Genomic DNA, 12,189 nt, shown 5'->3' with positions numbered 1-12,189 from the left:
GGGCTTTTGGATGACAGTGAAGAAGTCCTTCTCCTTGCTTGGAGGAATGATGACCTATTTAGAGCATCTTTCTTCCATCTAAAGTAGGAGTTGGGAGGCCAACTAGACTACAGTTAAGGCACTTCTTGGGGAACCTGGGCATTCCCAGACAACAGGGTGTCTCAGAGGGATGTGAACGGTGGGATCAGAAATAACTCATGAATGTTTTTATCTCCATGCTCCTTATGTGTTTACGTGTGTCAGTGGAACTATTTCTGCCTTTTTCCTGCCTTTGGAGGTGCTTATTACTACAGGCTGCTGGAAGATCCTGGGGAGTGGATGGTCCTACTTTGGCAGGAGCATTGATTGTGCTTGGCAATTAAGTTTTAGCAGCACTTAGCATTTTCACCCTTCCCCTAGTCAAGAAGCGCTTGTTACAGTTGTGTACTGTACAGTGATTTGGATACTAGGGAGGCAGACCCTAAGATATCTTTGCTGTGCTCATCTCTTGTGGGTTTGCATCAGTCAGCTAATGTATTGTTGATGTTGCCTTTTAGAAGTTATACAACTGCAGTAGGCTTGCCTCCTCCTTCAGGTGCTGTGGTGCTGAGGAAGCCCCACGTCCAGCCGTGGGTGCTCTCCTCGGCGTGCAGGCGGGGAGCGCTCGTTCCCAGGCCCCTACCTGCTCAGTGGCAGAAACAGATGCTGATCCAGCAGCCCTGGGTATTGGGAATATCGGGGCTGCCCCCGCTCACGTGTTGCCCTGCAGAGCTGTGTTGCGCTGCTGGTTCTGCAAAGCTTTACTGTAACTGATTTTATTTGTTGTTTGCAATAATTTTCTCCCGGGGTCATAGATTAGGCGGTTTTGGTTTGCTCTTTTTTTCGCTTTGGTTTTAATTACTATTTGACCTCCTTGCTGCTGGTTCTCTTCTGCACTTGCTGTATTGTAGTAATTTTGCTCTGGGCTGTATTCTGAGAAAAACTAGGACATACTCAATGCCTTTGGTAGATGTTATGCCTGGAAGGTGGCCCAGTGCTGTAAGAAATGCTCCTGACTGAGTAATAGAAGCCAAGAAATAAAAAGTTAGATAGCGTTCCAGTTAAAACATGGGAGTACCTCATACAATTTCAAAGTGGCTTAGCCTGTGTCATCACAGTACCAAAAGAAAGGTGGGTCCAGAGTACTGCTGTTCCCTGGAGGTCGTTGGTTGTAAAAATAATCACTCCAATTAGGAGTTTCCAGTGATAGCCTTAAAGCCACACCTTCTGTCTTGCCCGTGTCCTTTGCTAGTCTAGCTGGCAGACAGGCCATCCCTCCTGTATAGGACCTACGTGCAAAGGACATCGCTGCAGGCTCAGTATTTATCAAGAGACAAGGCATTGCTGGACTCTTTCTACTGGCTGTAGCTTTAGATCTAATGTTCTGCTCTGCTTTCTGTGTCCTTATTTGTTTAAATCTCTTCCATGTGTGTTTCCCAGAGCGATAAGATCTCAGTGGCATGACCTCAGCAACAACAATTGAATTTAGCCCATCATCTTTCAAAAGCCTCTTCTGTCAGCCACAGCCAAGCGGTTCCTCCTCGCCTGGTGGAGGAGCTCCCTGGGAGAGCTGCCCGCAGCGACGTGCTCCGCAGGGATTGTGCCCAAGCAGTGAAGCTGTAACGGGCCATCCGTGAAGGCAAACAGCTGAGAGCGAGCGATGGAAATGTTACATGAGATACGGTTGCGCCTTTTAAACCCTCATCCGGGTTATGTAGAAGGTCAAATGTTTGTACAAGGTAAACAAATACCGTTTCTCTTAACCCACGTTCAGAGGGTGTGATGGTCATTACCTCCAAATCAGAGTGACGGGATATGCAGCAACTTACTCCAACACTTATTCCAGGTGGAAATATCCACCTGGAATAACAGGGATCTAGGTGGGTAAAGGCAATGGCGAGAGAACCTTTGGTGGAGATGCCTAGTTTAATTCGGATTTGCTATAGGTGACTTTATTGCCTAAATCAGCCAGGCTCCAGTGTGGTTTTGTCCGTGTGAATTCTCTTGGCAAGGACTGGGTCTTCTGCTATATGTTTGAAGTTCTTCATTTAGCAGGGCTCTGACTTGCTTGTGATATTGCTGTGTGACGGGTTGAATATTGAAATTTTATTGTCTAGTGCTGAACAGGCATAAACTTGCTATATTATCATCCCTACTGAATTATTCTTAGAATGTTGTTGAACAAAATACTAACTTGTCAGCACAACTTCATTTTTATTGTATTTGTGCATTGAATCTAACCTGCAGACAATGGTGAACTTCGCACTGTGCTGTGGAAATGCTCCTGTTCTTTGTCTTGTTCTCTTTTAAACAAAGCAATCTGCAAAGTGTTTATCTAGAGGCATAAAAGCCCCCCATAAATCGGTGCATATCCCAACTGTATAAGGCTTACATATTAATTTGCTTATTTTCCATCTGAACAAAGGGTCTCAGGAACCCACAAACATGGTCAGAATCACCTTGATCCAATTTGCTACATAGTTTTGCTTGACTGCGCAGACGTTTTCTGTGTGTTTGGCAAAAGAGGGGTCAGACCCTGTATCTGGGCCTACTATTTCTGGCAAAAACCCTGATGTTTTTAATCCTTTTTGAACATGAATCTTCTGAGAGCTTATTTTGATTTATTAACCGGGTTGTTCGAACACAGAAGAACAATCTGGAACTGCGACCTTCATTCAGGAAAGTGCACGCTCAAGTATTTCTGCTCTGAATCCCTCCAAGCTCAGTGCAAGGGGCGTGAAGGGCCCTGATGTGCACAACAAGGCTCTTCAGAGACACAGGTAAGCGGATGCATCTCCCTCTGCAAGGCTTGGGTATGGTTGGCTCTTGCGTTCTGCGTGGGGTAGAGGGACCCGCACCGTGCAGTTACCCAAACGAGGTCTGATGGAGGGCTCCGGTTGCATCGACAGACCTCTCCGTGGCTGAGGAATCCCAGCCCGGCCAGCGTGGCGGGGGGCTCTCTGCTCTGGAGCAACGTTGGCACGGTCTGAGCTCGCCTGGAGACCGCGACAGGGCGCTGCGCTGCATGTACGCACTGGCCATTGGTGGGGTTGCTGTCTTATCGAGAACAGCCGGGTTTCGGGGGACGTCACCCCATGCAGTTTCATTAAATAATCCTCTCTCTCTCTCTCTCTCTCTCCAAAGAAGACCTGGAGATCGCCTCTTCCTACGTGCTTTGGGAACGTGTGGTGACATAGCATCAGTATAGCTCCCATTCCCCATTTGTCCCGTGGCGGTATTTGAGGGGTCCCCAGCATGGGCGCTATACGGACACGGCACAGAGAGACGGATGCCGTCCCCCAGAGCCTCGCAGTGAAAGTGTATTTCCCCAGTGAGTGGCAGGATGAATAATGCTCTTAACATTTTCTGCGGAGCTCCGTAGCCTGTGTGACGAGGCAGCAGTCGTCTGGGTCGTTATACCTCCCTTCCTGTTAGTCACAGAGGTACTGACTAATTCACACATTTCTGGCCAACGTTTTTCCAACTTGGCTGCCTCAAAGAAGGCACCTCTGACAAGAGCGGCTGAGTTTCAGAAGGTGCTGGGGAGTCCCCGCTGCCAAGCAGAGTCCAATTTGCAATTGCCGGCCTACATTATCTTTACAATTGCAAACTCTGTAAGCATTATCATTGCAGTTGGAACCGGGTGGTTTTTTTTTAATCTCATGGAGCTGATCTGAGTGTGCTGCAAAGAGCCCGGACGGACCCAGGAGCAGCGAGGCTGCGCGGCGGGACGGTACCCAGCCCATGGCGGAGCTGTCTCTGGGGTGCAGTCCGCGGTGCAGCTGCTGCTGACAGAGTAAAGTACGCGGTGGATGTCTGGGGAGGTGTCTGCTGAATGCGATCAGGGCTTCTTCTGCAAGCTGCGTGTTGGAAAAGGAAACCGATGGAAACAATAACGGGAGCCAATAAACAGCCTTGTATACAGCAAACTTTTAAATTCTCCATTTCGTAAGAAATAGCAATTGTTCAGGGCCAACATCATAAACGCCCATCTCGGAGCGCTGCTCTCCACACTGACGATGACCAGATGTTTAGTCAAATCTGACTAACCTCTGTTTCACAAGTTCAGGCTTTTCCTGTGCTCTGGGCCAAACCCAAAGCTCATGGGTGTGATGGAGGGCCTCCGTGGGACGCGGGGGCTTTGAGATGTTTTCAAAGCTCCGGGGTTGTTCGTATAAATATTGGAAAGCAGTTCCCAAACTGCTCTCACTGTGTTTCGAGCGCTGTTCACTTCTGGGCTTTGAAAATGCGTCAGATGTAGGCATCAGTAACAACCCAGCATTGTGAGTGACACTGGAGTGAAACCTGGGGATGGGGAAAAGAGAGGATTAAAAAAGCTTAGATCACACTACTTGCATTACGTCTTGAATACATTTCTCTTCCTCTCTTCTCCAGAGAAATCTCAGTGGGCATCACGGAGGCAGCTGTGGTTCAGACATTAGCCAACGATTTTACGTGCTGACTTAAGGAAAACTAAATTTTGGGCCTTTGTGCTCTTTCCCAAAGCATATGCTGTAACTATATTTTTGATTTAGGGATGATTTGCTGTGACTTTTAATTGTCAGGCTTGGCTGATGCTGATGTGGCTTTGTTAACTCAAGAAAGCCCCTTTTCGTCACGAAAGCTGTCTCCAAGGGGAGCTCCATGGGCCTGCGGGTGAAGTTCAGAGAGGCAGCAGGTCTCGTGGTCTTTCCTTCTCATTTCTAACTGAGAAGAGTGGAGCCGGTGGGACGGCGGCACGGGGACAATCGCCGCCTTTGGCTCCCAGTGACAATGAGTTATCACACAGGTAAGGGTTTCCGAAAATCCCTTTTCACCCACCAATGCTTTGGCTGTGGGAAGTGGCTTTGAAGGAGAATCCGTGCCCAGACTTGGATTCATCTCTGTTACGGTCTGACCTGCCTAATGGCCAGGACCGGCAGATCCTCGGCTGGATCGAGACTGAAAAGGTCTGGGACAAATGTTGCGTTTCGTGCCTCGGTTGCCTCCTAGTCAGCATACAGCAGCCCAGCGTGATTGGCTTGGGCTCAGAGCTTGTCAGGGAAATTTCTCTTTAATCCATAAATGTAGGGCATCTGTCAGATTTATTCTGTTTTCACTTATCCCGTGGTGCCTACCGTGGCCTCTTTGAAGTGGTAATGTGGCTTGGTGTCCCTTTGACAATTGGCCACTGCGCAGGTGCCTCCTGGACGCGCACAGTGAAAAACCAGGATATATTTTAGCGCAAAACTCCAATGCAAAAATTTCTCCTATAACTCCCCTAAATCACACACTCACCTATAAAATCCTCAAATGTTCCCACTTCATTCTACCCCCTCTCCTGCCCGCCACATGTGCATCTTTTTCCCTCTATCGTAACAATGCTCAGAAGAGTCAGTGGAAGGCTTGTCTGTAGCCTCTGCAAGGTCTGGGTCTGTAAGCGTACCTGAATTATTCTTCACCCATCTAGGGAGTCCTTAAACTCTTAGATATTGCATATGCACACCAAACAGCACCTTAAATTACTTCCCTTTCTATTAGGCTCTGGTAGAGACAATTTTGGGGGTGGGATGTACGTGCTTTTTTGAACCACCATGTGTTTTCCAGAATTGCAACCTTCGCGGCTGCAGCTCGTTTCCAACGCAGGAGAGCCACGTCCAGGAGCCCGAACTGTGAAGTGATGAGCAGAACCCTCAGCTGCCCCACGTGTTTCTCCCTAGAGATGAAGATCAGCACAGTGAAGCTGGCTGGTGTCTCCAGGTAAGCTAAGAAAAGGTTTAGCAGGTCAGTAAATAGCCATCTGTTAGAGAAACTTGGGTGGAGATCTTCGTGGTGGAGAATGAATCACGAACTTGTGGACTACCCAGTGTTCTTGTCTAAGAAAACAAACAATTTGTTGCCAATCTGGACAAACAGTGATTTTTTTTTTTTTTTTTTTTTTTTGAGCGGGACTTGTTCTAAGCCAATGATGACAGCATGTCTCATCCCAGGTTGTTAGAAGAAATCCTACATTCAATTCAACTCTCTTAATAGACTGCCTACTCATCTGCTAGGAACAGAAATGATAGTAAATGCTTTGTACCGTTTGTACCATTTTCCCCCAGTATTTCACATAACAGTACTGGCACTGATGGCTTGCACTGGTGCGTCCGAAACCCCAACGGTAGAAGCAATGTGCCGTTGTTGACAGTGGTGCTGGCAGGATTTAAAAGGCTGGTTGTTGCTTTCCTGGCAAGCTCTTTCGGGTCCCTTGGTCTCTCTGTACCACCCTGTCCCCGAAAGGCTAGGTGATGCCTCTTGGACACACAGGGCTGTACCGGGCAGTGGGGACTCAAGGGGACCGGAGCTGTGGCCCCTGCCACCTTCCTCGGCAGCACCCATCCTGTGCCCCAAGCCACCACAGGGCAGGGGAAGGCTGACCTCAGCAGCACCAGGGACCACTCTTGTTCTCAGGCAGTGATTCGACGTGGAAAGTAATCTCCACGTACTTGATCCGTCGATTGATCAGCGTTCCTCTGGGACGGGTAAAGCTGTCTCGTAGATCTGGCCCAGCCTCTCGCCTGCTCCTAGCAGAGGGGAATAGAGCCATCGGTATCTGTTTGGTTCCCGTGGCTTTTGTAAAACTGCGCTTTGACTTCTGAATTTACCTGTATCTTATGGAGAAGGAGCCCTTTGTGCACCCCTGATGTTAACCACGGTAGGATGAGGCATTAGTTTTACTCCCCACTACTTCCAGGCAAAGTTTCTGTGTGGGGGCAGAGGGAAAGCAGGTTTGGGGAGTGCTCTTCCCACCTCAGACCCGCGCGCTGGGATGCACACGGCTCCCTCGTCCCTGTTGGAGGGCGATGTATGAGCTGGTGTCACACATAGCTCTCCGTTTCTGTCCATGTGCCTTCCCTAAGAAGAAGGATCTCTGTCTTAGCAGTGCCTGTAAAAATTAGGAAACGGTGGTGTTTTATAGCTTGGCAGGCACGGGAGCTGGGGCTTGACCGCTGTGCCGTGAGGGGACAGCATGTCCTCCCTTTCACTGTTTAAAATAGGTTGATTTGAACACTATAACAGCTTAAGGCACTGTGGGTGTTTAAACTTTCAGGATGATTGATCACCTCTCGGAGAGAGGCAGATGGTACCGTGATGAGTTCCAGATCCTTTCAACTGAGCATCTCCAGGGAAAGTTTTATGGACCAGGCTGGGGGGAGGGTGCTTTTAATTTAATTATTTTTTAAAAAACAATGTAGGATTTCAAATTAAATCCTCTTGGCTCATAAACAGCAACTCTAAAAATTGACTCAGTTTAAAATAAACTGCCCGAGCCACTCTAGGATGTGGGCCAGGAGAAAGGGCCTCGGTTCACAGCCTCCCGAAAGCTTTGGGAAGGCTTGGAGTGGGTCGGACTTTGTGCCGTGGTCTCACCCGAGTGCTGCTACGCAGCCCCTGAAGGGAGCCCAGGTCTCCTCTCAACCACGAGGCCTTGGACGGTGACCACTGCCAGCTCCTGGGCTCTGCCAAAGGCATCTGCATTAACGCCCCTGTTTGGATTACTCTACTTACGGGCTTTTGATCCCTGGAGTAGGAACGAGCTTTCAGACCCACTTAAAATATTCCAGTGGCTGTGCTGACGCTGTTAGCCCAGTAACCCCATAACGGGGCTGGTGCTCAGTGAGCTATCATTGATCTTCATTAATGAAAAGCAATGAGCAACTAATGAGCAAAGCTCAGCAGCTTCCCAAACACGTCCCACCCCCCTGCTAGCCTCGGTTGTCTGAGGAGGGGAAGGATTGATTAGAAAAAGTCATTTGCCTTCTTGCTTTCTGGCACAGCTTTTAAGACTTTTCAGCAAGTGGGCCGTGCTGCATCAGCCTTCCCTTCATCCGAAGCAGGTTCCCCCCGAGCATCCCCTGTGGCTCAGAGCAGAAGCGCCTGTCTCCGTGTCGGGGGCCGCGCCTCCACGTTCCCCTTGGTCCCCTCTGTTTGCCGGGGAGACTGGGAAATCACACGCTGGCTTCAATTCACAAACCGTTAACTGTATGGCCGCTGCAGGAGCTGATTAAGTTTTTTGAAGGCAGTTTCTGGGCTTTACGGTGATGTAAAGTTTCTCCGTAAGCCAGTTGGCAGCACCACCTGGGTAAAAGCCCGTGCTGTGTCACTCTTCCTTGAAGTGCACTCCCAGCCTGCCCAAACACCAGCTCTTGTGCCTGTTTGGGCTGTCTGGCTTGACTTCTGCAATTAGTTAAAGGTGGTTGTAGGTTTAAAATGTTGCCTGCTTTGGCAGTATCTGCAGCCCCTTCAGGCAAAGACGCCTGTTTATTGTTATAACACCATCTAAGCACAACACAGAAAAGTCCCTGTAGAGAAGAGTATTTCAGTGAAGCGGATTTTTTTTCAAAAAGAAGTCTTGGCTGGCCTCCGAAACTTAAATGCCATTGGAAACTAATACTAAGTTTATTTTTTTTTTGCCATAAATCAAGTCTCGGAGCTTTTGTTATTCTGCTCTCATCCTGTCGTATCTTCCCAGCGCTGATAAAGAGCACTTAGCTGCTGTCCGGGATCCCCAGGGAGTGAGCAGAGCTCCCGGGGGGGGGGTTTCCCGGGGGCCGAGCGAGCCCGTGCTCTGGCCCCCAGGCGTCGTGTGAGATCGGCGGTGCTGCCCGTGAGACTACAGCCAGCCCGCGCCGCGGCAGCAGCCCGGTGTGCGGTGGTGGTTTACCAGGGCTGGTGGCTCCACCTCCGCGAGCACGTTTATTCAGGCGCGGTGCTTCGGCCGCGCAAGCCTGCTTGCGAACCAACTTTGCCAGCATCGTGTTGGGCTGGGAAAAATGCTGGCGAGTAACAAAATGACTTTCCACTAGCTGCCAGTCAGTCTTCACCGGGGTCCATCGACTGTGTTTTGTGCTTTACCCGAGCATCAGTGGCGTTAGGACAGTCTGCCTGTGCAGTCTTGTTTCTCTATGCTGGAAAACAGAGGGAAAAAAACCTAATAATCTCTTTTTCCTGCTGGCCTTTGTTCTCTTTAGCACGGCTGCCGGGCGGCCGGGGCTGCACGTGCGCGGGGCTGGGCGGTAGCACGGCTCTTCTCCCGCGAGGCCACGAGCTATGTGGGCTGCTGAGCTGCCTGTGGCTACCTGGCACGTGTAGGAGGCGGAGGGGACAGCATCGCTCCCCGTGCCCCGGGGGCTGGCCTGCCACCCAGCCTGCTCCGGGCACCCAGGGGTGCCTGCCTCTGCGGGGGGGGGGGGTCTGCTGGGAGCCACCGCATCCCAGACCTTTGGGAACGGCTCCTCTGGGGCTCAATCCTTTTAACGCTAAATACCCAGCCACCGGATAAGCCATCTCCGAAAGGAGGAAATCCCATTGTGGGATGGGTTTGCATATGAAATAAAAGAAGCAAATGCCCTGAAATCTATTTTGGGCTTATCTTCAGAAGAACCGGAATGTCTGGTTCAGTACGAAAATCCCTGCATCCCTCAGTGTGAAGCGAAGGATGGCTGGGAAGCGAGAGCCTGTCTGGTGGGCTGTTTCAATGGTTTGAATGCTTGTGCACTTTCATATGTCAGAGCAAAACCATATATATATATATATATATATATATGAAATATATGGGTTGTTTGGGTTTTTTTCTCCAGCACACCCATCTTTGAAACTTTCCCCAAGCTCCACTGGGGCCGGGCAGCGGAGGAGCCAGCCCGGCGTTACCGTGTGCCTTCGTTTCACACACACTGACGGGAAGATGCTAAACGACAGGAGACTTCGGTCCTCCTCCCGCTTGCGCCTGGGTGGGTGCAGGTGGCAATCCCGCTGCTCGGAGGGAGGAATCACGCTTTGCCGGGCCCCGAAGCGTTTGCTCGTTTCTGATTGCTCTAAGGCAGGTAATTCTGGATCATTGCGATAATGTGGAATAAATATTGAGGTCTTTTTAATTCTCCAGCTCTCTATAGAAGACACTGGTGCATCATTCTGATCCTTTCCTACTATTAACCAGCAGGGCGATCACAAGTGAAATGAAAATCTCTCTGTATAGATAGTGCCTGACTGTACAGCCTGTGCGCTGCCTGCGGTACCTATTGAAGATTTTCCAGTGATCTGGCACATGATGAACTGGAACGATTTCTGATTTCACTCCTGAACCCCCTCATCACGCATACATAATTTAGCAAGAATAATGAGCCAGATCATCATGTCTGCTGTGATGCACCAGCTGATGAAGTGGCCTATCATCTCTGCAGCTAATAGCGCATCCTGGTGCGAGCAGCGGTTTGAATGTCTTGGCGTTTACTGAGAGCACTGAAACTTCTGAGTGGATTTATTTCGCTTTTCTCCTTGCATTTGATGTGAACTTTATGCTAATGCATCTCAACTCTCTTGATGTTCCTGTCAATATTCCAACTTTCACATCTTTGCCAGCGAGGAGCAAATCAGTTAGGTTCCTAAAACTTCACAGGAGTGATGGTTTCAAAGCAGTTGCTTGTAAACACATTACTCAAGGAAGACTATTAGCAGAATATTCATGGTATAGGTTTATCATCCAGAAGGAAAAAATTCATATTAAATATCTCTGTGTGTTTTATCTGCCATACTTTCCCTTTTGGGGCTCTGTAGCTACTATATGAGATTCTAATATTACGTAAAATTCATCTTTTTGAAGAAAGAGATATAGATGAAATATCTGCCTAAATTCTGGATTGTACTGGGTTTTTTCCTGCTTTGTTAAATGGCAACTATGGTAACGATCTCTTTTGAGGATGAGGTTTTAATAGCAATGTATATTATACCAATGTTTTCCTAAAGGCATGAAGTGGAATTTACACTTAAATTATCATTTGATTAAAAGTGGGATTATGCGAACTCACAGTAATGATCTTTCAGTGAGGATAATTTCTCTCTCATCTCTCTGAGGGAAAAGCTGGGAGGAGCCCTCCTGGAATAAGCAGCGTCACAGTGTTATTGTAAACCTCCCATCATTTCAAGAAGAACTTGGCACAATATTTATTGGAAATACAGTGCTGATGCCTCTGAAGTTACAGTGCATCCATTGCCCTTTATGGTGGGCTGCAAAAATCCCTTTAGACCTCTTTTTGGTAAAGGTGAGTCTGAATATTGTGATTTTTAAGGACTTTTTATAGGGGTTTAAAGAATCTTTAAGCCCCTCCGCCAGCGCTCAGCTGGGCAGGGGAGGGGGGTTCCCCCGCAGCCTTCTGCTCGGCAAAGTCCCACCACTCCACTGCTTTCTCTGTGCCGTTTTAGGAACCGTGCACATCTTTTGCCCCTTTGGGTGTGCGGTTTACCAATGCTACCAATTACCAAGAAGAAACAGCTGCTCTGCCTTCTTCCGTCTCTCTGGTTTTAGAGAGAAGTTGTTTTTCTCCCAGCTCTGTTCGGGTGCCATCTTCAGAGCTTCTTCCCTGCCTGAGAAGACCCTGTAGATAAACGCCTCTCTGGCATTTCCCCCCTCCGTAGTATAGGGATGCCTTGCGTGCCCCAAGTTACCAAAGCGGAGCTTCACTACTTCTGCTGGGGAATTTTGGGATCCTTTGCCGTTGTGCACGCCGTGCCTGGAACTCCATCGGGTATCTCTGTCCCACACGCTGTTAATCGACCACGGGACCATTTTACAGGCAGCCGGGAGGCGAGTACCCTTGCAGCTTGTTCACGGCTCGCTGGCTCGTGCTAGGGACGCAGCGTGTTGCAAACATAGAAGCTTCTCTGGAGAGAGTTTGGCAGGTTACGTCCTTTGAGAATTATGGTTGTGCCATGGGCTTTGTGATAAATTAACTTTGATACAAATATTATTTTATTAAGTCTGATGGGAGAACTAAACACAATGTTTTTGGGGTAGTTATGTCAGCGTTAAGCTGCTTTCCCGTGTTAATACCCCATAAATAAAAAAACGACAACATATTCTTTGTTCAGAACCATACAGACTGTTGCACAATATCCTTGCTTACTGCAGATGAGCTTTATTTCCTATGATTTTTGACTTGCCATGGTTGGAGCATGAGCAGCCAGGAGCTGGGTCTGAGCGGAAAACAGCCCTCCGGGAGAGGGGCGAGCCCGGTGGCTGCAGCGGGGCCGGGACGGCAGCGGGGGTGGCCGCGGCGGCCGGGGAGGGGTGTGCTGGCTCTGCCGGTGGTCGCCGCTCTGGGTACGCGGCGGGAGCCGTGGCCTGCCGGAGGGGGGGCAGCAGGTCTCGGCGAC

The sequence above is a fragment of the Pygoscelis adeliae genome, unplaced genomic scaffold (genome assembly GCF_000699105.1).
Source record: "Pygoscelis adeliae isolate BGI_AS28 unplaced genomic scaffold, ASM69910v1 Scaffold155, whole genome shotgun sequence".
NCBI classification, from domain to species: Eukaryota; Metazoa; Chordata; class Aves; order Sphenisciformes; family Spheniscidae; genus Pygoscelis; species Pygoscelis adeliae.
The sequence above is the reverse complement of the archived record's forward strand: the minus strand, read 5'-3'. Positions refer to the sequence as shown.